General features: G+C 43.7%; 1 protein-coding gene across 8 annotated transcripts in view; it reads left to right on the plus strand.

The window, feature by feature from the left end:
- The window catches only part of Sipa1l1 (signal induced proliferation associated 1 like 1), a 275601-nt gene that overhangs the window by 1568 nt on the left and 249260 nt on the right, over nucleotides 1–24773 (plus strand). The window lies entirely within an intron of this gene.

Raw genomic sequence — 24773 nt, forward strand, 5'->3', positions numbered from 1 at the left:
ATGCGATGCAAATTTCAGAGGGAGGTGTCGACTTTCATCAGGTTCCAGGTCTATCTGGATGAACTGGGGTTGGCGTTTCCTCTATAAATCGAGCCTTTCATGTTGAAACTCTGACTCAGAGTCTTAAAGCCATTTTTTTTTTTTTATACTGGTACTCTGTGGGAGTTAAGTGTCAACTTTCTCCTGCTTTCTCGAATGGAGTATCTCCCAGTGCAAAGGTTTTCTGGCTGATTCTTTTGGACGGCCACAACATTAAATGAAACCCTACCAAATTGCTCCAGCATCGTCGTTTAGGCACGGGAATGATTTTCTGTATCTTGGTTTAACGACTTTCTCCATATCCCCTTGTCCTTTCTCAAACGCTGCAATTAAACTGCCTTTACCAGGATGGAAAAAAAGCTGATAGGATTATGCAGAGCAGTTAAAAGGCTTAAGTAAAGCAGTTTATGGCCACTGATGTGTCCACCTATGAGGCGACAACCCAGTTATTAACTAGAATATTATTACAGAGGTATTTTCCCATGAAATACGTTATTGGTACAAAGGCATTAACAACAGTGATCTAAAATAACCTGGGTGATGACTGGAACAGAGATGGTTGGGGCAAATCCCACATTTGGAGTGTCGACGTGCTTCAGTGTCACAGAAGATATTTTTCGCTCCTCACTCTTAAAGGATTCTTGAAATTGACTATCATTAATTAGATTTTTCCAGTAGACCGAGAGAAGGAACGGGTTTAGCAAGTGGCTGGAGACAGACAGTAGGTGTAGCTGTTAGCCTCTCTGCTTCCCGTCGTGTCACAGTCCTGGCGCCCCGGACTTGCTAGATTTGACTGTCAAGCAGTTAGGGTAGTAACTCCTCAGCACGCACGCCACTAAAATGACATTCTGAGGTGAACTCTTCTTTCGACTCAGATTTTCAGTGGTATTTCCTTTTATATTTATTTCATATTTGCTTTGAATTAAGTTTGTAGTATTGGTGTAGTCTCATTTGAAAAAAATTTAAAGCAACTTTTTGAAGGGCTTCCTAACAATGTATGAATGTACTGTAGTTTGAGGATGGCTTGAGATTAGCAGTTATGCAGACTCAGGTCTTGGTTAACTGAGGTAAGGTATGCATATGTTGTAGTTTCAGTTGCAGTGTGAATTTTTAGTCAGTGCTTTTCAAATACTCTCTTAGGGCACAGAGAGTAGTGTTGAGTGGACCCCAACTCAGAGCAGCTTCTTGGCTGACTTAGTGGAAGATTTCTGTGGTAACGAGAAGGCTTGCTGGCTCTTGCCTGACTGTATTTTTTTTTTTTTTAAACCAAAGGTCTAGTCACTGCACAAATGGTATGACTATTAATGAAGCTTTTCAGGTTACTTTTTAGATTTGAACCTTTTGCTTCACTGGCCAGATTAGAATAGCACCCGGCCCCCTTCTTTAACTCTGATGGAGCAAGGCTCTTTGTTTTGTTTCACATCACAGAAGCTGAATCTCAAAATTGGAAAAATGAAATTTCCTTGAATTTGTAACCTTTTGAGCCTTGAGAGGCAAGCAGTGTCTACAGAGTGCCACCAACAGAGGTGTTTCTCTTGGCTTCTGGGACTCCAGTGGTTAGCAGACTCATTCTTGGGCTTAGGGGACTGGACTGGTGGTCCAGGGACCATGGGATCACACCCACATCTGAGGGTGAGAAGTTACTCCATGTCCAAGGTTTTGCATATGAGGCAGTTTTGATTTTCCAACGTCTTCAGAAGATGTGGATTTCAAATACCTGCCTTGCCACTTTCTAGCAGGGTGACCTTAAAACTAGCTGTACCCCTTTCACTGTCTTCACTGTCTTGACTGAGTCCTGAGCACTTAGATGTGTGCCAGCTTTGCTGCAGAAATCAACCAGAATTTATGTGTGTGTGAAAATACGTTGTAACTAAAGTCTCCTTTGTAGTTGCCTTTTCTTAGCCTTCCACTGGAGGCTGAAACTAGAAGGGAGTTTGCGCTCAGTTCCTTTGGCCCAGCTTTCCCAGTTGGCAGGTGAGGCGCTCCAAACCCAATGGTATGTTATAAAACTAGATGTAGCCAGCACTCAGGGTAGCCGGCCTTCCTGATCTTAACATATTCCTGGGTTTCACCTTTTGTTCTTTTCCTGCTGAACATGTTGAAGTTTTCTCATACTTAAGTATTCAGTGATTATTAAATAAAATAAGGGCAGGAAATGATAGCTACGTTAAGGTTGAAAAGGTATGGAAATAGCATCAATGTCATGTGTGGTACATAGCTAAACTATGGAAAAAGGAATCCTAGATTAAAATTGTTGTTGTTAATATTATTTTAAATGACATCTTTATCACCTCAGTGTCCAGATACTTTCTCTCCCTTAAGTTTATTTGCAGAAGAAAGGAATGGGGGCCCATGAGAGGGTGGGAACAATTCCCCTAGGTCCAGCTTCCTTAAACACAGGTGATTTGAGCAAGGGACAGAATGTCACAGGGTAGTCTAATTTGCAGCCAGGTCTGGAATGAAAGTCTGAGTTTATCTTTTGAGGGGGAGAAAACTCCACCTTCTCATCTAATCTTCCATCCATCTTCTAAGGTGACCCAGGTGCAAGGAGATTTTCTTTTGGGACAGGGTTTCACCCATTGTGCCACCCTGGCTTGCCTGGAACTCACCATGTAGATCAGGCTGTCCTTGAACTCACAGATCTGCCTTCCTCTTCTTCCTGAGTATGGGAATGAGTGTGTGTGTGTGTTTCATAAAAAGAACTAGAGCGAGACCCCAGGTTGGCATGGAGGGGCATTAGGGTTGTGGTGGTGCACTGTGAGGAAGGTGATGAGTTGTTTCTGCAGGTCTGAGATAAGAGCTTCCAGCTGATGGATTCTAATTGGTTACTTACCATGCTGCGATTCTCTCTCATGAGATTTGTAGTATGCCTAACGTGAAGTTGTGGGAAACAGGTAATTACATAGCATTTGATGAGAGACTATGCTTCCTGAGGTACGCTGGCTTGGCCATAGAGACTCGCTGGCTTATAAACAGAGGGGTCACTCAGAGACTGCTGGGGCTGAAAGGGCATTGAGCGGTAGTTTCCTGAGGTTCCTTCTTACTTCCTTGAGCTGAGCTGTTTACCCAAGTGTGAACAGGTGCGGTTATTGATTGTTTTGTGGTTCATTCAGAGCCCTGCTTCCTTTTATAATGAGTTCTGATCTCAGAAGATAGCTATTGAGAAATTAAAAAGCAGAGGGCTTTGTGCCAGTAGCTCATGTTCCTGCAGCCTGGGAGTCTACTATCATTGGGTTCTTTATTTCTTCTTAGGCCTTCACCTCCTACCTCCTCATTCAGGACAGGAGGCCCAGGGTCTCACTATTGCTAGGCAGTGCTCTACCACTGACTTATACCCTCAGCTCTGACTAGTATCTTTTACCTAAGCCTTCTATATTACCTTCCTGTGATAATGTTATCATATAATAAATGTAGATTTCAGCTTGGCATGCTGTAAGCCCCTTGCATTTCTTTTCATGCACTCAGAGAAGCAGTTTGCACTGAGCTGTCTTCAGGGAAGAGTCCCTTTCTTAAGAGTGCCGGGAAAAGGATGCTCAAGATGTTTGCTGTCCTACTGCTGTCACCTGTGTGTCCCTAGGACTAAGTGGGAAGTCAGTGTCTTCTTAGCCTCACAAAGCAGAGTTGAGGGCTCAGTGGTGTAGAGGACTTGCTTAGCATTTGTGAGGCCCTTGGGGTCAATCCCCAGCATTCCTATCCTTTCTCCCCCTGAAAAACAGCCTACTGTGACTGACTCCCAAACTGTATCCTGCTGTACTCCTTGTCACCCAAAGACTGAGGAAAACACCAGTCTACTCTTGAAATGTGGATCTGTTTGGGGCTGGTCATTTTCCCCCTTCCCACGCTCCACTGGAGACTTCAGAAGAACTCACTAGTTAGTATACTGGGCTCTAACTTCTAGTAGCCAATGGTTGATGTGTGTGCATTTGTGTGTGGTGATGGGGGTGGGGGTGTGACCCCTAGCTCAGTTGTGTGGGAGAACTGTACCTAGGCTTGAATGGAGTTCCTAACCCTGACTCCAGTTAGAGAAATTCCTACGCTACTTCACAGTTTATTGTCATTTTAAAAATTAGGTCCTCAGTGCTGATGTGCGTTGGTAAGGATGCCAACTGTATAAGGAAATGATGTTTCAGTGGGTGAGAGTCCTGGAGTACTAGTGGGGTCACAGAAAGGCTTGTTACAGTCTAATGCTTGCCCTGCTGGGATTGCTCTGGAGCTGGGATTGCTCTGGAGCTGGCTTCAAAGTACCGTACAGCCTGAAGCCCCTTGGGTGGGGTGTGTGCTGGGGAGGGAGGCCGTGAGGAGGCCTGGTAACTGCAGCCAGGCACCAGGGAAGCCCGGTGGGTGTCTTGGTAGGTGATTATGTCTTGCTTCTTTTCAGAGTGGCTTTGTATGATCTTTGGATCTGTGTTAGTAGCTCTCTATGGTCATTGAAATTTCACTTTGGATAGATGAAAGAGAAAGAGCCCCCAGATCTTCAACACAGTTCTGTTTATTGAAGAAAGGTAGTTTAGAAGGAATCAAGAACTGGTTGCCTACAGGTAAAATTTTGCAGTGTGGCTGGGGCATGTCAATTCAGTTTTGTAACTGTATGATCCACTAAAAACATTGTAAGAGAAACACAAGTGTGTATAGTTTGGTGGTTTTAAGCCTACTTACCGTTTTGTGAAATAGAGCTCTAAGATTGAAAAACAAACAAAAAACCCAAAAACTTTTGTATCTGAAACTGTACATCAGACAACTTTTACTTTCTTCTCCCTCCTATCCCAGCCCCTGGTGACTGCCAACTTTCTGTCTTTTTGATTTGGTTATCCCCAGACATCACATATAAGAGGAGTTAGGCAGTGTTTGCCCTTAAGTGAGTGGCTTATCTCACTAGGCATGTCCTCAAGGAAGCCGGCGTGTAGTACATGGCCGTGGGATGGCTGTGTGGGTGGGATGTGTTTACCCCTTGCTGACCCTTAGTGGTTTTGAGACAGGGCTTCTCTGTGTCACAGAACCCTGGCTGACCTGGACTCACTCTGTAGACCAGGCTGGCCTCAAACTCTTAGAGATCTGTCTGCCTCTGCCTGAGTCTGGTTGGAAGCAGTGACACACGGCTGTCCTTCTCAGAGCTTGCATGCAGTTCTTCTGCATGCTGACTTAGCAGTGACAGCGTTGGGCCATGCGCGGTGCTCGCTTTAGTGTTTTGAGGAGCTTTTCATACCATAACGTTTTCCATGGTAGTTGCACTCCAGCTCTATAGTCTCAGCAGTAGGTTGCCAAACTTGCAGTTTGTCCACATTCTCACCAATGCTTGCCACCACCCCCTTCTGTATTGTGGCTATGCAGGTACTTGAGGTGGAACCTCATTGTGTTGATGGCTCCTGGTGGGTAGTGCTGTTGCATGCCCTCTGCTGGTTCTTGGTCATCATCTGTTCCAAGTACTCTGCCCATTTTTCTTTACTTTCTATCTTTTTTTTTTTTTTAATTTTAAGAGTTAATTTGTATATTCTAGCTATCAGACCTTTATCAGATACACAATTTACAAGTATTTCTTCTGTAGCTTCTTTTTTTCTCTTGGTTGTGTTTGAGGCAAGGGAGTTTTGAAAACATTTTATCCTTTGTACTTTATATGTATGAGTGTTTTGCTTTCAGTATTTGTGGACCGCATGCATGCCAGGTGCCCCTGGAGGCTAACGAGGGTGGTGGAGTCCCTGACGTTGGCGTTCCAGATGGTCGTGAGCCGCCACGTGAGTGCTGAGAACCGAACCTGGATCCTCTGGAGCCTCTGATCTGCTGAGCCATTACTCCAACTCCATGTTCAAACAGTTTAGGAGGTTTAGATTTTATCTAGACTCTTGATCCACTTTTGAGCTAATTTTTAATAACCTATAAGATAAGCTATATTCTTTTGCCTGTGGACCTCACACAGTTCCCCCAGCACCGACTGTTGAGAAGACAACACTTTCCTTCCCCAGTGACTGGTGCTCTGTTCAAGCTCATTTGACTGTGTACTGGGTTCGTTCCCACAGAGGTGGTTCTGTTCTGTTGGTTTTGGTTCCTTAGGGGGTACTTTTCATTTCACAGGGCTAGACATTGAGTGATAGGCACATGAGAAGCTAAAATAACGTGTCTGGGTTTTTTCTTTCTCTTGTTTTTTTTTTTTTTTTTTTTTTTTGAGGAGACCAGACACATTTGAAGAAGGAAGTAAAGTGATTTAAATGGCAAAATGTGTGTGAGGCTGTCTATCTTTTGCAGGTAGTATGGTAAGGGTCATGTGTCCAGCATTTCCTGATTTGCAAAGACTGTGTACAGAGTCCAGCATCTAGAGGAAGTCTCAGAAAGAGCCTTGACTTAGCCCTGAAGATCGCATTACTCAGTGGCTGTGTTGTGTGTGCTCAGGCACGAGACTGAGTAGAGGCCAGAGGTCAGCGTTGGTAAAGGGCATTGATTGGGTATTGATTGTGCTTCGGGTGTCAGTTCTTTTTGTTTCTATTTTATTTGTTTGTTTGTTGTTTACTTATTTATTTATATTTTTGAGACAGGTCTCTCATTAGCCTGGAGCTCCTGGACTAGGTGAGGCTGGCTGGCTGGCAAGCCCTAGGCTTCTCCCTGTATCTACCTCCCACCACACTTGGGTCTCATGTGGGTCCTGCTGCTTTATATGCGTCTTTAATGAACTCTCTAGAAACAATTTGAAAAATTTGTTTTGAAGATTTATTTTGTATGTATGGCTGCATGCATTTATGTGTACCAAATGCTTGCCTGGTGCCCACTGAGGCTAGAAGAGGCATTGGTTCCCCTGGGACTGGACTTACAGTCCACCTGTGAGTTGCTGTGTCAATGTCAGGAACCCAGGTCCTCTAGAAGGACAGTCAGTTAGTGCTCCTACCACTGAGCCATCTCTCCAAGCCTGGGTTTATTCACGAGTGAAAGCTACCTGTTTTACTTCTGACACAAAACAGTTATAGCTGTTTATTATGAAAATAGTCCTTATTAAATGTTCTTTATGCGGAGGAAAAAAGAAGCAGTTTTTGTTTCTTGGTTTCCAAGGAGATAATTTTGGCAAAATTTACTTCATCAAGTGCTTTTCTAATTAAGAAAACTAAGGAAACTGCCTGTAATTTATCTTGGCTGCAGTTTTCCTAAGACCCAGGAAGTTATCCAGTCTTGGTTTCTCCCACTCCCACATCCAGTTTATTTCAAGGGAACTGAGCAACCTCCCTGGTCCTGGTTAACCCTGGGTCTCGCTGTCAGCTGTTGGAAGAGCCATAACCTTCTAGACCTTAGTTATTAGCCTTTCATTTGCTCATCTAACAAGTCTGCTGCTCATTGTTGAATATCTATACACCAAGCATCCTCTCCTTTGAAAAAGAGGTGAGATTGAGCTGAGTGAAGTTTCCTTTAGAGCCTATTGTTAACATTGCTGGAGTTAATTGTTGTAACCAGTGAGATTTAAGGCTTTGAGTGGTTGATCCTGGAAACATTTTTGAAAGCTCTGGAGAAAGAGATTTAGGGTTTTTGTTGCTGCTGGTGGTGGTTTTGTTTTGTTTTTGTTTTTTCTTTTCTCTTAAGACACATTAGCAAGAAAACTCTGCAATGGTTAATACTTAAACATTAGTTTTATTCTGATCCAAAAACAATTCCTACTTAGACTAGGCTCTGGAAGGTTCTTCTCTTTCTAGGTCCTTTTGGTGCCTGGCGTTTTCAAGTTCAGTCTTTCTCCTGTTAGTAGTATCATCCAAGAGACTCATTCTTACACCATATGGGTGGTGGGCTCTAACGTGAGAACTTGACTCCTAGGTGCTCTGGTCTGAGTCTTGGAGAGCGCAGCTTGCTTGTGCATGGAGCTCTTGAAAGGTGCTTACCAAATGCAGCCACACTGGAGGTCTGAGTGCCGGGCTTTGCCAATCAGCCTGGCATTTGCCTGTGTTGCCAGCTAGTCCACATTCAGACCACCTAATTGGAGGTTTTGTGTCTTTGTAAAGTTAGCATTTCCAATTTAACTTGCTGAAACTCTAATGTAGTATTGATTATACATTAAAAGATTCAGTTATGCTAAGCAAAATATAAGGGTTTCTTCCCAGAGGAAGGGCTGTCCATTGGCTGCTGTAAATTTGGCCTCATTGTTGCCAAAGAACACTGGAAGATGTGTTACAGCCTTGGCTCTGCTGCATGCTACACGTGATTCTAGCTGTCGTTCTTTCATTTACTTGTGAACCATACTCACCGAGTGCCCTGTAGATGGAAGACACTCTTTCTTCCAGAGAGGGGCATCAATAGGTAGTGCTGGGTGAGGTGAACCACCCTGGGAGGGTTTCTTTTTTCTTTTCTTTTCTTTTCTTTTCTTTTCTTTTCTTTTCTTTTCTTTTTTTTTTTTTTTTTTTTTTTTCCCAGACAGGGTTTCTCTATATAGTCCTGGCTGTCCTGGAACTCACTTTGTAGACCAGGCTGGCCTCGAACTCAGAAATCCACCTGCCTCTGCCTCCTGAGTGCTGGGATTAAAGGTGTGTGCCACCACGCCCGGCTCGTGGGAGGGTTTCTATATAAAGTTGTGTTATTGAAAAAAAAATGGGTGTTTTCTCTACATACGTCTGTGCATAAAGTGTATGTAGTACCTATGGAGGACAGAAAAGACTGTCAGATTCCCTGGGACTGGAGTTACATAGAGTTACAACTGTGAGCTGCCATTTAGGTGCTGGGAATTGAACCTGGGTCCTCTGGAAGAGTAGCCAGTGCTCTTAACCACCGAACCACTGAACCATCTCTTCAGTCCCTAAAGCTGTGTTTTAAAAACCAGACTGGTTCACAGAACCAGGAGGGCGTGGGTGGAAACAGTCCCGAGCAGTGCTTGAAGAGGAACCTGATCGCCTAAATCGGGCTGAGGAGAAGAGCCTGGGCTCTGGGTGTGTCCTTGGGGCTGACCTGGTTTACTGCACTGTGACTGTGCAGTCAGGGATGACACTGTTTTTGCCAGAGCAGCTGGTCTAATAGAGGTGCCATGGACCAAAGGAAGTGACTGGAGAAGCAGGTTTGGGTGGGGAGTTCAAGTTGGGAGTTGATTTGTATGTGTTGGGTATGCCATGCTTGTTGACATCAAGTAGGCAGTGGGCTGGTCTCTTCAGTGCTCATGAACATGGGTTTTCTATCTGTGAAATGCAGAAGTACCATCTTAGAATTTTGGAGATAAATGAAGGCAGGAAAGGCTCTCTTGTTTCTACCGTCTTACTACTGACTTTGGGATGTCTGGAACCACTTAGCTCATGGGCTAGCATGTACTGTGGCTGGTGAGAGGTTTCTCCTGGATCCATCCTTGAGTCCTAGACAGCTTCCTGGGGAACTTTTACTCTAGCTTCCCAGGCTGTCAGAGCTTCCTCATGCATAAAATCAGGGAGGCTCTTTAGGGAGTTTGGTGCAGATCTGCCTCTTAAACATGACTCTGACCAGAGTAACTTCATTTAAATGAAAAGGTACTATATTGGGAAAATGTATTATTTTCTAGATAGTTCATTATTTTAAGCCTTCATAAGCTAGGTAGTAAGTTAATAGTTGTAGGCATAATGTTTTTGTGCACTGTAAAGTCTACCCTTGTGTTATTCAAATGCTGATTTCTTTGCACTCATATCTCATTTCAATCTGGACACGACATTGTTAGGCTTATACTAAGGATCTGCTGTCTCAGGTTTGGGTAAACAGTTCTTACCATTTACTTTCTGTCTTGTGATAAATGCTAATCACCCAATGGCTGGGCAGAATAGAGAATAGGGCAGTATTCTCTTCCTCTTCCACCAGCCAGAGGAAGGAGAGGGGGAAAGAGGATGGAGGAGTTGAAGCCACGAGGACCGGGTATGGAGAGAGAACACACCTGAAACCCGAAGAACCAGGTCAATAATGATTTGCAAGTCCCTGTGGGTGGGCTCAGAGGTAGGCAGATTAGCGTAGGAGGAGGGTAAGGTAGATCATTTAGCTGCTCAGCTATTGAGATGCAGTTTTAAGTAAGTTTTGGTTTCTCTGTGTGGTTATTGAAGACTAGCATAAGGTAAAGAAATACAGCCACTGGATTCATTCACTGCTTACATTTATGTTAAAGCTAATTCTTTTACAAACAGTTGATGATCTAATAGGGCAGATTTATTAGTGTTCTCAGCTCAGAATACCTAAGTATATATTGCTAATTAGATACTTTTTCTTTTTTTTTTTTTTTTTTTTTGTGTGGTTTTTCGAGACAGGGTTTCTCTGTGTAGCTCTGGCTGTCCTGGAACTCACTTTGTAGACCAGGCTGGCCTCGAACTCAGAAATCCGCCTGCCTCTGCCTCCCGAGTGCTGGGATTAAAGGCGTGCGCCACCACGCCCGGCTGATACTTTTTCAATTACTATACTTTTTTTTTTTTGGCAGATGAAATGTAAAATGTATTTGGACCTATTGCTTTAAAAATTGAGATCAAACAAAGATGTTGAAAGTAGCAGTCTTACATTTTGATACATAGCATTTTGAATGTATTAGCTGTGCTTCCTTAGAGGAGGCTGTGAAGAAGAAATGTGTTTCTTTATAGTTGATGCCTTCCCTTGGCGTGGGAGAGGTGGCTCAGAAGTTAGTAGTTATTACAGCTTTAGAATTCACTAAGGGTTGGGTTCAGATGGCAGCACTCACATGGCAGTTCCTAACTGCTTCTAATTCCAATTCCAGGTCTGATGTCTATGAGGTCCTGCACACATGGGTTACACATACTCACACTCAGGCACACATGTACACATAGAATACATTTTTAAAAAACAGATATCTTTCCAGTAGTTGTCTGTGGCTTTAGATAAGAGGGTGGTTATGGTTCTTGGTTCTTTGGGGCAGTTTTGGATGGAGACTAATGCTCTTCGTAGGTTGGGTGCGTTCATCATGGCATGACCATGATCTGTGGTGATGCTTGTCGTTGTCCTCAGAGTTTGAGCATCAGTCATGCAGGACTTGAACTCCCTGTGTACCCCAGGCAGACCTTGACATCTTTCCTTGTATCTTCCTGAGTAGCCAGGACTACAGGCTTGTGCCATCAAGATTCTACTGGGCATTACTGTGTGTGCCCATTGCAGGCCCTGGGATGTAGAAAGAGAAGATGAAAGGTGCCTTTGTAACTTTAATTTTTTTCAAACCTTATTTTTAATGATGGTTCTTAAATGCTTTAACCTCCCTTGTAGTCAGTCCACTGTGCAAAGGGGGAGTGGACCTGTTTTGAAAGGTTCTTTGGAACAGCTCCTGTTCTGTTCTGTGTTGTCTGGAAATCCACAGTTCAGTTCAGGTTAGCAGCAGCAGCTTGATCCACTCACAAACGTTTCACAGATACACCAGCAGTCCAGTTTGGTAGATTCGGGATCAGTAGCGGTGGCACTACCTAGCAGAGACAACCAGGCCTCAGTCTCAGCTCGAGTCAGCAGGAGGGACCAGTGGGAACACCAGGAGAAGTTCTTAGCTATGCCTCTTGCAACGAAGCAAAAATCAGCAAAGACATAGACACAAGCATTGGACAGGTAGCAGTACCAGCAAGCCAAACTGTCTCTTTCACTCTGTTGAGTCCTGTTTCTACCCTCCAAATATCACGTATCCTTCTCTTCACGTGCATCCAATCAGTCTGAGTCCACAGAGTCCCAACAAATGGAGCTCAGCTAGGCAGTGTAAGGCGGACCAATACATGTGTGTTGTTAGCAAAGAATCCTTCATCACGTGCTTGCTTTAGCAGAACATCCTCTCTCCTGTGTCTGCTTCAGCGAAACACTCCTTCATGTGTTTGCCCCAGCAAAACACCTTCCAGCTGACTTTCCAAAGAACCCTAAGGTTTCCACTTCATACCTTGGAAGGTGTTGGTCACATAGCATGTTAACTATTGATGAATTATGTTGGATGGAAGAGGAGTAATGGCATTAATGATAAGGGACAGTATGGAATGGCTAGAACTGTCTTTAGGTAAGTGTCTTGGAGGCAGAAATTATTTTGGTGCTCTCTGGTGTCTGTCAAGCAAGAAAACCTTTCTTGATAGGCTTTTGGTTACATTGTCAAATCTATCTTTTTAAAAAATAGTTTCTTTTTATTTTATGTGCATTGGTGTTTTGCTTGCATGTATACCTGTATGAGGATGTCAAATCCCTTGGAACTGCAGTTACAGACAGTTGTAAGCTGCCATGTGGGTACTGGGAATTGAACCCATGTCCTCAGGAAGAGCAGCCACTGAGCCGTCTTTCCAGCCCTACATCCTCAAATTTAGAAGATGGGTCCATTCATTTGCCTAGTAATTGTTGAGGCACATTTCAGTTTTTCCTGGATTTGGCTTACTGTATTACTGTATATTGTTTCAGTTTCCAAGAAACTATTGGTATACTGTATACTATTACCACAATTGCTGAGAAACCTCAACCCTTTCTGTTTATGAAGTATGTAGAAAAGAGTATAGAGCAGTTGTAAGAATCGTCATAAAGGGATCCATGTTTAAACGGTCCCATCTTTCCCATACTTGTTTCTGCCTTACAGGGAGCTGACTTTTAAAGTAATAGAGTTGTTACTGTAGCTTGTGTATAGTGGTTCCTGCTCCTGCTATGCTAAGTGTCTGCAGTCACAGTGCTTTTTTATGTATTCTGGAAGGCTTTTCTTTTTTTTCTTTTTATTAAATGAATAAAATTTATTTTAAAATATACAACTCAGTATTGACATTATTTTAAGTCATCAAAATAATTTATAGTAGTTAAATGCCTCTTAAATGTACATGGTATCTTCTGAGCTAGAAGTGATATGCACTCAGCCAGCTTTAAAAATCTATTTGGAACATTAAACATGATAGAAGTAGAAAAAGAAATCTTGTATGAAGTCCTCAATGAAAGGAAATTGTGTCAAGTTCCTGATTAGACAGAAATCATTCATCTCCAAGGGAGAATACACAGTGTAACTGTGGCTTCATAGAAAGAATTAGGTAGTGTTCCTTCTGTTTCTATTTTGTGGAATAGTTTGAAGAGTATTGGTATTAGTTCTGCACTAAACCCATCTGGTCCTGGCCTTCTTTTGGGTTGGGAGACTATTAATGACTGCTTCTATTTCTTTAGGAGTTATGGGACTGTTTAGATGGTTTATCTGATCCTGATTTAACTTTGGTATTTGGTATCTGTCTAGAAAAATTTCCAGATTTTCCAGTTTTGTTGAATATAGGCTTTTGTCGTAGGATCTGATGATTTTTAAAATTTCCTCAGCTTCTGTTGTTATATCTCCCTTTTCATTTCTGATTTTGTTAATTTGGATACTGTCTCTGTACCTGCTGGTTAGTGTGGTTAAGGGTTTATCTATCTTGTTGATTTTTCTCAAAGAATCAGCTCCTGGTTTTGTTGATTCTTTGTATGTTCGTTTTGTTTCTACTTGGTTGATTTCATCCCTGAGTTTGATTATTTTCTGCCATCTCCTCCTCTTGGGTGTATTTGCTTCTTTTTGTTCTAGAGCGTTCAGGTGTGCTGTTAAGCTGCTAGTGTATGCTCTCTCCAGTTTCTCTTTGGAGGCACTCAGAGCTATGAGTTTTCCTCTCAGCCCTGCTTTCATTGTGTCCCATAAGTTTGGGTATGTTGTACCTTCATTTTCATTAAATTCTAAAGTCTTTAATTTCTTTATTTCTTCCTTGACCAAGTTATCATTGAGTAGAGTGTTGTTCAGCTTCCATGTGTATGTGGGCTTTCTGTTGTTTTTGTTGTTATTGAAGACCAGCCTTAGTCCATGGTGATCTGACAGGATGCATGGGTTTATTTCAATCTTCTTGTATTTGTTTTGTGACCAATTATATGGTCAGGTTTGGAGAAGATACCATAAGGTGCTAAGAAGAAGATATATTCTTTTGTTTTAGGATGAAATGTTCTATAGATATCTGTTAAATCCATTTGATCCATAACTTCTGTTAGTTTCAATGTATCTCTGTTTAGTTTGTGTTTCTATGATCTGTTCATTGATGAAAGTGGGGTGTTGAAGTCTCCCACTATTATTGTGTGAGGTGCAGTGTGTGCGTTGGGCTTTAGTAAAGTTTCTTTTATGAATGTGGGTAGCCTTGCATTTGGAGCATAGATGTTCAGAATTGAGAGTTCTTCTTGGTAGATTTTTTTCCTTTGGTGAGTATGAAGTGTCCTTCTTTATCCTTTTTGATAATGTTTGGTTGAAAGTTGATTTTATTCAATATTAGAATCACTACTCCAGCTTGTTTCTTGAGATCATTTTCTTGGGAAATTGTTTTCCAGACCTTTACTCTGAGGTAGTGTCTGTCTTTGACACTGAGGTGTGTTTCCTATATGCAGCAACATGCTGGGTCCTGTTTATGTATCTAGTCTGTTATTCTATGTCTTTTTATTGGGGAATTGAGTCCATTGATGTTAACAGATATTAAGGAATAGTGATTGTTGTTCCCTGTTATTTTTGATGTTACTTTTATATTTGTGTGGCTACCTTCTTTTGAGTTTGTTGAAAGAAGATTACTTTCTTGCTTTTTCTAGGGTGTAGTTTCTCCTTCCTTGTGTTGAAGTTTTTCTTTTTGTGGAAAGACATTGTGTAAATTTGGTTTTGTCATGGAATATCTTGGTTTCTCCATCTATGGTAATTGAGAGTTTTGATGGGTATAGTAGCCTGGGCTGGCATTTGTGTTCTTTTAGGGTCTGTATGAGATCTGCTCAGGATCTTTAGATTTCATAGTCTATGGTGGGAAGTCTGGTGTAATTCTGATAGGTCTGCCCTTATATTTTACTCCACCTTTTCCCCTTACTCTTTTAATAGTCTTTCTTTGTTTTGTGCATTTGGTATTTTGACTGTTACGTGATGGGAGGAATTTCCTTTCTGGTCCAATCTATTTGGAGTTCTGTAGGCTTCTTGTATGTTCATGGGCATCTTTTTCTTTATATTAGGGAAGTTTTCTTCTACAATTTTGTTGAAAATATTTACTGGCCCTTTAAGTTGGGAATCTTTGCTCTTTTCTATACCTCTTTGGTTTGGTCTTCTCATTATGTCCTGGATTTCCTGGATGTTTTGGATTAGGAGCTTTTTGCATTTTGCATTTTCTTTGACTGTTGTGTCAATGTTTTCTATGGTATCTTCTGTGCCTGAGATTTTCTCTTGGAAGGTTTTTCTTACAGCGTGTTTGCATCATCTCTTACTGTCCTATTTTCCCACTTAAACTGTCCAAGTCAGCACTTTTTGATGGTATTTGTAGACTTGTGTGACCATCTCTTTCCATAAACAAATAGAACATGTTTTATCAACTAGAAAAGACCTCCAAACCCATTTGCATTCACTCCCTATTTTTCTTTATCTCTCCCCACTCTCCCTAGCACTAGTACTTCCTCTGTAGACTTGCCTGTCTCTGTGTTTCATGTAAATGGAAGCATGTGCTGTCTGCTATGTGGTGACTGGCACATGCCTCCTAGCTCTATCAAAGCACTTCTTAGTATCATTTCCTTCCTTCTTTCCTTCCTTCCTTCCTTCCTTCCTTCCTTCCTTGTCTGCCTCCCAGCTCCATCAAAGCACTTACTATCATTTTCATTCATTCATTCATTCATCCATTCACTCATTCATTTATTGAGACAGGTTCTTACTATGTAACTCAGGAGCTGTCCTGAGCTCCCTATGTAGCCCAGGAAGGCCTCGAACTTATTCCACCATCCTCTGCCTCCAGAGTGCTGAGTTTAAAGGTTGTGTCAATACATCTGGCTGAAGCACATCTTATTTTTGTAAACACTGTCACTTTTGGTAGTATTGTTACCGAGTCAAAAGTACAGAGTCCCTATGTGAGCGAGCATGCAGAAACTGCAGCCTTTGCTGCGACCAGGAAAAAGGTCAAAGCTGTCAGGTGTGCTGCATATATGGGACAGAGTGAGATTTGGGGCTTTCTTAAAATAAGCCACCTTTCCCCGTCCCCAGCCCTGGGTTCCGTGCTCCTCGACTGAGTTCCTCCTTATTTCTACTCTGAACTGTTTTTCAAAGTTTTTCAGATTCCTCTCAGAGTCATTGAGTGTTCGTTCCCTGCCTTCAATTTGTGGCCCGCCTTTCTGTTTTCCCCTGTGGATGGGTTCCTGTTTTCAACATTTTCTTTGATTTCCTGCCACCTCAGAGCCAACCCTTCACCTTTATATCTGACTTGCCAACCAGTGTGCAGTTCTGACTTTAACGTGGCACACGCTACCCTGCAGCTAATGTCTGCAGTGCTGTCTGTACCAAGCCCACACGCCTGCTTTTGTTGTATCTTTCCTTTCCTGCTTATCTGATTTCATTGTCTTTCACCAGATTGTCTCTGCTCTTGTATGCTGGGCTTTTCCCCCTGTAACAGCCATTCTCGTTCCTTTGACCCTTTGTCTGTTGTCTGTTTTAGTTGTGTTTTCAGGGTCACCGGCAGCCTTCTTTGCTCTCAACTCCTTGTGATGTAACCCAGGCTGGCCTCAAACTCCTCCTCATCCTCCCACTGCCCGTGGAATGCTGGGATTGTAGGTGTGTCCCAGCACTCCCAGCTTCAACTCTAGTTTCATCTGGACCATTCCCATCCTTTGAGGGCCACCCCTTCAGTGAGAGCTTCTTGGATTCTTTGGCTCACTCTGAGTTTTTCTCTCTTTGGAATTCATTTTGCTCTGTCATATTCTTAAAGATCCAAACATGCAATCGTCTAGAGTCCCTAAGGTAGAGTGAGGAGAGTGAGTGCAGGCGTTAGTGTGTCAGAAAGGTCTTTTCCAGGAGCGTTACGTGAAGGAGTAATAGGCACTCACTCCTGAGAGCCCATCATGGACAAGACAAATGAAAGGGACATTTCGACTCCATCCACATCGAGGGTCAGTTGGGTTCGTAGTTCTCCACAGGGGACCGTCAGACTCACCTGGCAGGCACTGGAAGTACACACAGTCTCCATTTCCACCTTGAAAGTCCACACTGAAGCGTCTGACAAGTCACTTGGAAACCTTTTTAGTCAGTTGCTGTCTTAGCCCTGAGAGCCCATGACCATGTCACTGACGTGCTGGCTTTATTACACTTGGCTGTAAGACCGTGTAGATACGGTTTTATTACACTTGGCTGTAAGACTGTGTAGATACGGTTTTTGGGTTTGTGTGCTTAGAACATAGGGCCTAGAGGGGCATGTGGCTGGCAAGAGAAGCCCTCTGATTCTTTCCAGGTAACCTTCTTAGACGATAGGGACAATTCCTCATTTTGTATATTTTTATTCGCCCTAGAGGAGCAGTACTCAGGCATTCATTCTTGGCTGGCAGACGCATCAGCCTGCTGTTTCCTGACTCTGCTGTTTCCTGACTTGCTTCGTGTATGGCTTGTTGCTGTGTGTTTTATTTGTATTAATTTTTTTTTTTTTTTTTGGCCTGAAAAGGAGCCACCTAGTGTTCTGTTGCTTCATGGCAGGAGCCTGTTGCTTCCTAGTCATGGGATTAAAACATTGACAGGATGGTTGAGGATCCACTTCATGCTACATTAGTCTTAAACTTTGTAACAGGCCTGCAGGACACCTGAGCCCTGGGAATGGGGACCAGGCTGCTGAATTCAGGGAGTGGGGTTCCTCCTTTGTCAGCGTGCACTGCTGCAGCTATATTGCAGCATGCAGCCATCACTTGGGAATGGTTGCCCCAGTGTGTTTTGGCTGTGTGAGTACAGTGTATTTTCCTGTTGGAAATGCCAGAAAGTCTGACTGTGTGTAATAGGGCAGTTATGACCACCCAGTCAGCTAAGCTAGTAATTTGTTTTAAACACTGGTTCATGCTGATGAAATACACTCCACACCCACTTCTGCAGTGAAAGGCAGGCTTCCTGGTGTTGGTTCAGCCGGGAATGCAGTTCATAATAAGTTTGTGTTGTTCCACAGTTTTTGTTTTTTAAATCATTGCTGCGGGCCAGTTTTCAGAAGGTGTCATATGAGTCACCTTCTGGTGTTCCTTGACTCCCAACTTGGTGTGGGACTTCCTGCCAAAGTGACCTCCACGGTTAATATCTTTCACAAACTCCACAAACAGGTTTGTCTCTGGTAGATTCTGCACTTACCTCATGAAGTTTCTTTTGAGACGGAGACAGTGACACTTAGGAGATGGGGAACCTGAAGAAGCTTCCCGAGGAAGCCTGGGGTGCTTGCCTGGCTTCTGTACACTAACTGGTTAGCAGGAAAGGGTTTTCCCCCTCACCTCCTTCTGTTGCCGGCTTCAGCAAGAAACCCAGGCATTAGCAATGACCTTTTAGGTAGAAGGTTAAGAGAGCAAATATCTCGAGCTTCTAGAGAAAGGTCTTGGGTACAGTATTGAATTTCTTCCTTTCAGGGAGTCAAGGTTGGAGTCACTGAATGCCTTCTGCGTTCACAGAGTGGGGGGTGGGCAGCCTCCCAGTGGATTCCACACAGTGCAGAAGCCCATGGCATCGTGTTGCACAGTTTCGAGTATGAGCAGCTATGTGGAATGTAAATATTTATAACTGCGGTGAAGCAAGCTTAAATCTTAACAGAATTTGTAATAAGGACAGATTTTTTTCCCTCTAGAAAACTTTCTCTTCTCAGTCCAGAAGAGACCAGAAATGTGCGGCATCTGCACCTGCAATGGAGCACTTCCTTTCGCATCTTGCACTGTGGATGTGGGGCTGCTGCCTGGCATCTTGTCTTGGCTTCCACCTTTTGCTTTCAAATTACTCAACTCAGCATCTGCTTTGTTTTGAAGTGAATGGCTTTAAAGAGCCCAGGGGCATGTTAGCAACTCGGAAGTGGTTAGAGGAATGCAGAGGCCAGTGGGAGTGAAGGAAATGAGAACACAGAACCAGGTGTAAACACACACACACACACACACACACACACACACACACACGCACACACACACACACACACACACACACACACGCACGCACGCACGCGCGCGCGCGCGCGAGGTCCTGGCTTCTAAGAAATGGGCGCTCACTCGGTTCCTCAGACAGAACTGAAACCATAGCATGCTACAGTGAGAAAGGACACAGCACAGGCTGGGGACAGTGAGAAAGGACACAGCACAGGCTGGCTTTGGGGAAGAAGCAATGACTTTTCACTGTAAATTGTCCCAGTTACCGTGTTGGTGAGGTACAGCGTGCCTCCCCTTACGTTTTACTTGGGGGTCACTTCTCCCAAGCAAATGCTCGGGACTTTGTCATGTTAAGTCATTCCTGGAGATTTCTGCTCTGGGCTGTTAGATAAGGCTTTTTGGTAGTTTAATAACAAGTCTGGGCTGCTGTTATCTTAATCCTTTGTTTGCTTTAGTATTTAGCCTTATTTAATCTTAGGAATAAAGGTTAATTTTTGAGGATATCGTTAAACTTTGGTGTCTGAACAGACCCACGATATGCCTTCTGAATGGCAGAGATCCCCATGTGACTTAATACATTCAATTCCCGGTGCTCCAGTTTGTAGCAAGATGTTTAGTCTTGCCTTTGGTCTACCAAGAAAGGAACAGGGGATTCTTTGAGAAGGTGCTGAGTCTTGAGTAGAAGGCTTCTGTTGACTGCTTCTGTAGAGAGCAGCCTTTCCACCTCTCATGCTGTAGAAGGGCAACGACCCACATCCCTTAAGGACTTATCATGTGCATGCCCCGCTTGATCACCTTACAGTCATATAATTCACTCAGCATGTACTGAACAACGTGTGGCAGGTGTGGACTGCGGGTGAGACCTGTGTAGATCGTGTGTCCTCAAGGTACGCGTAGCTCATGAAGAGCCCTGGAAGAAGTCAGACAAGGGAACCCATCTGAGTGCCCCGTCTCTCTTTCTCTTGTCATGAAAACAGTTCAAAGGCCATGTGGAAAGTTTGGAAAGTACCGGAAAGCATGGTGAAGAGGAAAGCTGTTGTCCTCATACCCCCTGAAGCCCCGCGTGCCGTCCCCATGCTTCCTGACTAAAATAGCTTCCGAACAAGCAAACCCAGAGCTTTGTCTAGTAAAAAGGAAGCTTTGAGCTTCTGTTTCGTGGGGGAAAAGGGAAGGTGTCTCTGGAAACATTGTTTTGTTGGGGTGACTTTAGGCAGCTGCCTGAGTTCTCTGGAAGACAAACATGAGGGGGCTTGCAGAAGCAGGAGCAGGGCTGATGCATTTCTCTGTGAGGTGATTCTGAGGTGCACATGCATTCTAAATCTTGGTGAGGTGGTTGCTGGAGGTCTGGAGTCTTTTGTCAAACACTCATTTTCTGTGACCTCTTCTGGAGAAGTAAAGCAGCCATCTCTTAAGGACAGAATGTGACGTAATTTTAATAGTTTCCGACTGTCCATGTTTAAGGTTAGGAGAGTTTAAGTTGTGGGAAGGACAGCAGAAAAAGTTTTTTAAAAAAATGCACACATACCCTGGCACACAAAATCAAGTCTGTTATAAACTAGCATTTTCCACAAAATTTGATACCTATCAAATCTATGAGTTTTCATTTTATAGTTTAGATTTAGAAATGGATTTAGTGGCTAAGGTGCTTGTCTGTGTCTCAGTATTCTGTTTTAGGGCCAGGGCCACCCAGACATTGATAGTCACAGACTGAGTTCATTGTACCCTGTGGTTTTACTTTTGAAAAGGGGACAGAGATGGTGAGTAACTCTCAGATGATTGACAAGGGGAAGGAGGAGAAGCAATACTGTGAGGAGGAGGTGGAGCCCCTCATGCCTTGCTTGGGTGTCAGGTGGGAAGTGGAGCCATAGGAGAGTTGAGCTGATGGGTGGAGGAGAGATCGAGCGAGCGAGCGAGCGAATGGTGAAGAGGAGGATGGGCGCTGTTAGGGAGGTGTTTGTTTCTCCTTGTTCCTTAGTTCTCACTTACTCCTCAGTTGAAGCTCTCCTGTGTGCAGGGCACTGTGCCACGGATTCCAGAGGCCCAGTCTGTGGGGTTAAGCTCAACTGATAGATAAAATAGTTTGAGTGCTAGGATGGAGGAAACCCAGGCAAGACTTGACAGGACAGATTAAAATTTTGCATTTTGTTTCTCTCATTAAGCTTTGAAGGCCAGGCCTAAGCCTTTTGGAATGTTGTGTTCCTAGAACCTAGTCTTAAATGCACCCCTGAACTATAAATAGATTAAAATCTGGCATAGAGCTTATGGATGGTGTATTACAGTATCTTTATGTCTGTGAAAATGAATGGCAACCCACAACTCTCCTATACCTGGAGACATCTCATGAGAAGCCCTAACTTGCTGGTAATTCTGAAAAGTGGGCTGATGTGAACTGCGAAGTTGGGTTAAAGTGGCCATTTTGTTTTGTGATTCAATCATGATTGAAGCTGTGTGAGGTTCTGGTGGCCTCCATTTTTTGAAAGGTAGCATGCTTCCAAGGCCACCGGATCTATAGAGAGAGGTGAGGGAATCTGGTGGACATATGGGTGCAAATAATGCTGATAGACAGAAGTAGGGGCAGCTTCTGAAGAGGCTGAGAAAAGCAGGGCCGCTGGGAAGAGGCTGGCTTTAAAGTAGCTACTAATGAGCACTTCACGTGCTGTGTGTAGGCCAGTGTCTTCAGTGTCTTTCACAGCTGTCCTTCTATCCCCGCAGCCCTAAGCAGACATTAGTGTGCTTTCTGTCTATACAGAGCTGCCTGCCCATTCTGGACATTCCCACCCTTGGCTGAGTTTATGATATCACAGGGTAAGAGTTGACCAGTAACCCTGATTTCACAATATCTGAGCTGAGAGTGCCGTTCACAGGAATTCATAGCACAGACTGCTAAAACTGTGTTTGGGGCAGTCTCAGGCACTGTTGAGAGTTCTGTCCTAGTCCCAAGCAACACTTCATCTGCTTTCCCGGACACTCAGGACAGCAGCTGTGCTGGTTAGTGTCTTGTTGGTATGACAAGTGCCTGACAGAGGGTCTTAATACATCCTTCCTGGACAGGGAGACACAGGCGAGGGAAACTGGCCACATCACATGCTGGTGCTCAGCCCTGCTCCCGCACTGAGTTCGGGATCCCAGTCTGAGATGGTGCCATCCACATTCAGGGTGGATCTTTTGGTCAGTGAGGTCAAGGCCGTGCAGAGTTGTGCCATCTAGGTGCCTCCAAGTCCACTCAGAATGACAACAGCGGTTAGCATGACAGCCCCTCAGACAGCAGGAAAATCAAGCTTGCTAACTCAGTACAGTCCACAGATACACAAATCTGATACTTAAATGCTAAGGAATAACGTTGGGAAAAATATGAAAGGTCTTTGTTTTCTGTATTAAACTATCATATTTCTGAAGAAGCAGGAAAGTGTATGGACAGTAAAACACAGCAGCTTAAACCAGCACTTACTTAAACTTAAACCAGTTTACACTCGGAGCCAGGGTTTCAGTGGAGTGCTTATTGGTTCTGTATGGACAGCTATGCATACTGTGTGAGTGCACATGCACATGTATGTACTCAGCCAAGGCTGTGGTAAAGTTGTATGATGCAGCAGGTTAAGCAGTGTGTAAACATTTTTCATTTTATTAGTTGTTTTTGGCAAGTGGTCAGAAACCCCTCATTGTCAAATGTCTCATGCCCCCACCCCAATGTGCTGGAATCTGAGCTCTGTGCTGTGAAAAAGGCCATTTGAATGCCAAACGAATGGGAGGGTGTGATATGCACATATTGCATACATAGAAAATTGAATAAATAAATATTTTTAAAAGGCTGATTAAGATTAGGGCATAAAGGTAAGATACAAATGAATAAAACCATTCAAAGTAGGGTAGTGTGTCATGTCTAGCCTGGAAATACTGAATTTCGTGACCTACAGAGCCAGTTAGACTGCCAAAGGGTTCACATATGGTACACATGTTATCATGCTAACCCAAAGGTTCACATATGGTACACATGTTATCATGCTAACCCAAAGGGTCACATATGGTACACATTATCATGCTAACCCAAAGGGTCATATATGGTACACGTTATCATGCTAACCCAAAGGGTCATATATGGTACACACGTTATCAATCATGCTAACCCAAAGGGTCACATATGGTACACATGTTACCTTGGTAACCCAAAGGGTCACATATGGTACACACGTTACCTTGGTAAAGTTCATCTCAGCAACTCATCTGTTTTGGCTCCCATGAAATGATTGTTTCTTAGGAGTCTAAGAGTTTTAAGAATTTGAGTTTTCTCTCATTCCTTTTGTTATCAGAGCTAAACGGCCATTGGTCTGTGATGAAAGCAGTTTGGGTCACCTTCCTCAGAAACAAGGCAGTTGCTCTGAGGGCCTCCTTCCCTGGGCTGGAGTGGACTAACCTTAGCAGCATCCACTCAAGTCTGCTTCCTATTGAATTAAAGACCTACTTTCTAGCTGGGGCGCCTCGAGCTTCTGCAGGAGTATCATAGACTCCCGGAAATTGTAAGAAACTTGTAACCGTCCTTTCAGGAAGGTTGCTTCTGAGTATCCCCTGAAAAACACTCTGCCATTCGATAGTACAGAAGAATTGCTTTCTCAGACATCAAATGCCACTTGTAGGAGTTTTTGGTGTTTCACAGAACAGTGTTAGTAACGGCCGATTCTTTTTCCTGGCTCTGCTAACCGATGTTATGGAACCTGACTGCTCTAGACTAAAAGGAGAATTTGAAGGTGAGTGATTGCTCCCTGGCGTTTCAGTCTGCTTTTGGTGTTAGGGAAGAGCGTCAGGTTTTAGTTGTCTGCTGTGTCAGTGCTTCCATGATTGTCTTCTCCCTGAGGCTAGGGCAAGAAGAGCAAGAAGTTCACAGCCGCCTGAGGAAGGAAGTTATGCCCTGGCACGAAGTGAGGATCACTTGGCACTTGTAAGTATTAGATCACCGTGCCTGCTACTTGGGAAGGTTCCGAAAGTGCTACCTAACTCTGCAGGATTCTTCATAAACTTGGAGTGGCACAGGGAGTGATGTTACTGTATCCTGTTCTCATATGTCAAGTTGCTCTCACCACATTCTTTATTGATAGAAAATTAGTTAGACGGAAACCATTTTCTTCTCCCTGCATGGCAGAGGTGATGGAATTTATGAGAAAGTACATATAAGGAAAGATCTGAAGTGCGGCTGTGGATTTGAGCCCTGGGTTAGACAAAGACCCAAGTTAGAGAGGAGTGTCCTGTGTGTTTCTGTTCGGCTCAATTCTCGATGTGTGGAAGTAGTGGGAAGAACGTTCACTGCACATGTGGTCAGGGATCTCAGCTGCAGGCCAGGAGCTTCTCATATAGACAAGGTGAGTTATTAGTTGTAGACAAGGGAGATAGCAAAGTGTTAGGAGGGCTAAAGAAAGAGTCTGGCTGGATGTAGTGTTGCACTCTGTGAATTTCAGCATGCTAGAGGTAGAGACAGAGACAGAGGCAGGCAGATATCTGTGAGTTTGAGGCCATCTGGGTCTCATACATAGCAAGAGGCCAGTAAAGGCTATATAGTGAAACTCTGTCTCAGAATAAAGCAAAGTAAAATAAAATGATAGACGCTGCAGGCAGAGTTTCTGGGAGTTGTTGACAGGAGCTATTGTGCAAGTAGCCTGTGTTGGAGCTACCATTGGTCAGGGTACTCTGAATTGGAAGCTGAAGCTAGATTTGTCTCATTTGAATGCAGTGACCATTATACACCTGGTCGGCCACCTTGCCACTTCTCCTTGTGACTGATCTGAATGAGTCCCACAAAGTGTGTGTGTGTGTGGTTGGTGGAACCCCCTTCACCAGTCTTCTGGTCCTGTGGAACAGTGAAGGTGGGAAGCGTAACTTCCCTCCCTCAATTCCATTTTAAATTCTGTTTTGAGAAGGTGAGTTTTGCAGTTATGAAATGGAGGAAAGATGGAGCAAAGGTGACCCAGGGTGCG

Source organism: Mus caroli, unplaced genomic scaffold (assembly GCF_978045245.1).
Source record: "Mus caroli unplaced genomic scaffold, Mus_caroli_1 scaffold_14, whole genome shotgun sequence".
Taxonomy (NCBI): Eukaryota; Metazoa; Chordata; class Mammalia; order Rodentia; family Muridae; genus Mus; species Mus caroli.